Source organism: Pinus tabuliformis, chromosome 6 (genome assembly GCF_031772625.1).
Source record: "Pinus tabuliformis cultivar Carrire ecotype Pingquan chromosome 6, CPIR1, whole genome shotgun sequence".
Taxonomy (NCBI): domain Eukaryota; kingdom Viridiplantae; phylum Streptophyta; class Pinopsida; order Pinales; family Pinaceae; genus Pinus; species Pinus tabuliformis.
Window position 1 is genome coordinate 158718467 of NC_142292.1, and position 4445 is coordinate 158722911.

Consider the following 4445-nt stretch of genomic DNA (forward strand, 5'->3'; position numbering starts at 1 on the left):
TATAAAATATCATAATTTGAAAAAAATAAATGTCTCATACATATAAATTTATTTTTCATTGTAAACTTATTGTTGCACTTGTTTTAAATCCTTTTCAACATTTAACTTCTCCATAAAAATCCAAAATTGAAATAAAATAAAAAGAAAAAATCAATTTTAGTGATTTATCACTATGGTAGCTAAATGTTATATGTCTTAATAATGTTTGACAAGTAAGTCCCTCACTCGCATCCCTCCTGAGACATCTAATAAAAATGGAAAGATACAAAGAAGATTAGCATGGTCCTTGCATAAGGAAGACAATAATAAATCAAGAAATGGTCAAAAAAATTTAAATGATGTTTTTTTATGAGAGTGATTAGGGGGATCGTGGCTAAACCCTAGCTACCTCTCGCCCCTATGCTAGCTTATCCCCTTTGCCTAGTCATGTTCGAGCTTCACTATGACCATCCTGATTTCCTATTGCAAGTGTTGTTCTCGGTGCTTATGTGGTATGTGTTTGGAGGTTTCCACTGATGTCGGTGCCACCACTTAAGATAATTATTCCATACTCAGTTTAGAATTGGTTTCATATTTGTAGGTGGATGTTCAAAGAATATCTCAACCTCCCTATTCATATTTGGAATTGTTTGGATCTCACAAGCACCATAAATATGTGATGTATCTGTGTGATTTGCATTATGTAATAGAATTGTTCCTTTGTGTGTGCATCTCTCAATTTTATTGTTCTAATGTGCACTGTAATTGTGCATGGAAGAATTATCTTCCAAGTCTCTCTCTTAATTCTTACATGAACAATTACAATACATATTATAGCAATAAAACTAATATTTGTCTGACTAGTCTTCATCAGTAACTCTACCCACTCTGTAGTCTTCAGGACCATCCTGATTTCGTATTGCAGGTGGTGTTTATGTGATTCATGCTTGGAGCTTTCCATCAATGTCGATGACACCTGCAGGAGTAACTCTCGCTAATTGATCCCATGATGTCGGGTTGTCTATAGGAGTTACTCTCACTAGTTTTTCTCATGCTCAAGCTTTGTTGGGTTGCATAGGTCACCTAATAGGATCGGCCATTGGTCACAAACAGTCCTCTACCGCCGCCACTTGTTGGTCTTCCTCTGGTCAAGTCTTCTGGTGTTGTGGCATAGGTTGTTCTCATCTCCCGGGTGTTGTTCTCAGTGCTTGTGTGGCTTATGCTCAGAGGGTTTCATCAATGCCATTGCTACCTACAGGAGTTTTTCTCGCTAGCTCGTCTCATGCTCAAACTTTTTTGAGTCGTTTTGGTCGCTTGTGTAAAACACACAAATTGGAAATGAAATAAACTTTTATTAATTGATCTCAATTAATGATGTACAATGTGTACATATTAATACATACAGGAAGTAGTTGAATTTGTTTCCAGGTCTTCTTGGACTCCAATAACTACTCAAACTGACCGAAGCTTAATCCCAAGGATTAGATGTTTAACATTCCCCACTTTATCCAAAAGGATGTACCAAAGTCCAAGAATGAGAGCTCAAAATTAAAAAATGCATCTCATCCAAGAGTTGAATGTCTCTCCAGAATGGTTTTTAAGGATGACCACAAACCAATCTAGGAGAACTCAAGGTTTCAACTAGCATCAAGTCTAGAACCTTCATAGCAGTTCTGAGAACAACCAAAAATGTGGTTTTAAGGTGACCACAAAGTCTGAAACTATCACAATTGTTCCTCAGACAATTCCAAATATGGAAGTTCTCATTCACAAACAACTCAATCCACTAAAGTTTGACTCAGGCTTGCTTGACATCTCGAACTCGAACCTATAGCAGATGAAAAACAACTAAATCAACTCAAATCTTACTTAGGCTCGCTTGACATCTCAAAATCGAACTTGTTGTAGACCATCAATAATTCCCCCCTTGTTGGATACACGATGAGAAGTATTCTTTAACACTGCAAGGATGGTCATCACTCTTGAACATATTGTTCAGTATGTCTTGTATAACTTCTTGGTTTCTTTTGTCTAATCCCACGAAGCAATGCATCCAAAATTTCGCTGCTCTGGAAAATTTATTTGTATGGTGATTGCGCTTTCCACAATGCTTACATGTGTGAAGATAAAAACACGGATATTTTACATGTTGAACTCTATTACACTGTTGGCTTCTATCAACTTGTACTCGCACAACACCATCGAGAAATTCAACACTACAAAATTGTATAAGTTTAGCAAAATCTACAATGTGAAAAGATACATCCATGATATCCTTGTTATAGTCTACACCAATTCTATTTTTATTGTGTGTAATCTCTTCCTATGGTCGTATAACAGGTTTCACATAAGAACTTTTAACCGCATCCAGATTTTCGCCTGAAATCACTTCATTTCTTTGATCATTCTCTTAGTATTGATCAGACTTAAACAAACTGTTGTTCTAAACAAGAACGGGGTCAGAATTCTTCTTTTGTAAATCATGTAATTCATCTCACTGAAACTGAGACTCTAGCTCCAAGAATTCAATTTTGTTTTTAGCAATTTTCAAACATGTTTGGATGTCAAAGAGCATGTCCTTGCTGAATTGGACACTGTTATGAACAATGGATGACATTAATCTGCATAATAAATGTAAAAAATCTTCGACTTTAGTCATTTTCTCCAGCAATAAACTTGAAAAAAAGGTGTCGGCTACCACCAAAAATACACCAGTTTACAACATAATTCGACGAGTAATAGTGGTTGGTATAATATTCAGAGAAGAGATGAAGGGAAAGTATCTATTTACCTAAACAAGTGATGGTCTTAAAGTACACAAAAACAGCCAACGACACTACTTGGTTCCTCCTAAACCACTTCTCAAATAGTTTCACCAATAAAATATGCCAGCGGTTTACAATGTAAATTCAACAAAAATAAAATTTAAAATGCCCGAGAGAAAACTTTTAAGGTGAAAATAATTCAAGCATATCTCGCTGCCAATATCACAATTTAAATCTAAAAATTTAACCACATCTTAGACGCATCTCATAAACACCTCCTATCCTTGGCATATTTAAACAACTTCCAAAAATGTCTCCACAAAGATTTGAACTTATAAACTTGTAATATTCAATATACCAAATTATCTCTTCTAACCAAATTTCCCTTTTCCTTTTCTTGGTTTCATCAACTCATAAATTCTGACTTAAATTTCACCGAAACAAAATTGAGGCTCAACAAAATTAAGTGTCACAGAGAAATGGCTCATTTCTCAAAAAAGGTAGTTTCTCAGCCTATGAGAGGCCATATCAACAGAATTGAGATTGTAACATAATCGGATTCAGAACGTTCAATCAATAAACTGCGCTCATCCGAATATGCTCAGCTAGGAAAGCAAAGGGAACAAGAATATTATGACATTAGACAAATGATGAAACCTTAAATAAATAGTGGGCTCGACTGTATCAACAGAAAGCACTCTGTCAACTCAATACAAAAAATTGGTATTTAACAAAAGCATATAAAAATTCCATACTTAAATCCGCAACTGATCTCTAGGGTCACAGAGGCATTCTCAGGGCAGCTTGAAAACAATCAACAAATGTCGTTTTTTGCCAAAACATCTTTAGAAAAAAGGTAAAACCTTTTGTGTTGTCCATATTCAAGCTTAAAGCAATTCCGAATGGTTACAGTCTGGAAGAAATGAAGAGATTGGTGCAAATCAAGCAGTGGCTTCTGTGGATCATAAACAAACCCCTTGAATCACAACCCAAAAACATAAAAAAATTGAACCCTTCTTAAATCAAAATCTTGCTAATAAAATCATCATAAGAAAAATATATACAACGAATTTTTTTTAGGAACCAGTGACATAATTTTCATTACATATAAATAAAGTTGAAATAATATTTCGAATTCAGGAAACCTACCCAAAAAAAAGACGTTCGCTCCTTCTCTGTATCACTATATTTCTTTTCGTACCGTTAGATGTCATGATTCTATGTCCCTTTTGTTTTTTTTATTTATTGTTTTAATTCCTTCGCAATCCACCGATATCAAATACCATGATTCATCGGCGATTCAAAACGACAATAAAGAGAAATTCTGTGAATTCCAAACCTGCATGGGTTTTAACATGCCCTTGTCGATCCACCAGGCCCGAAGTTCTGCAAGTCGTTAATTTGTTTGTTCACCAGGTTCCAGCAATATTTCCTTCCTTTTGTTTTGCCAGAAACAATTGCTGCCTTGCTCTCCGTCAGATTGCAGAATCGAACCCTTCTGCATCCAGTGCAACAACACATCTTCACGCAAACTTATCCTTTTGTCAGACCTCATCCGATTTCTTTTCTGCTCATCTTTATTATCTCTGCTTACACAATGGCTGCGTGTATTATCAATTGTTACTTCCCATTAATGACTTCCACGTAAATTTCTCCTTCAACGGACTTATCCCGGCTTCGGTTGCTTCAATGGAAATCAAG

The 4445-nt window shown here is 35.6% G+C and overlaps 1 non-coding gene across 1 annotated transcript; it reads left to right on the forward strand.

Annotated features, from left to right (window-relative positions):
- The first annotated feature begins 227 nt into the window (after positions 1–227).
- LOC149257868 (U6 spliceosomal RNA) lies at positions 228–332 on the forward strand. Its single transcript, XR_016261266.1, has one exon. It is a non-coding gene; the product is annotated as a U6 spliceosomal RNA (small nuclear RNA).
- Positions 333–4445: the final 4113 nt, after the last annotated feature.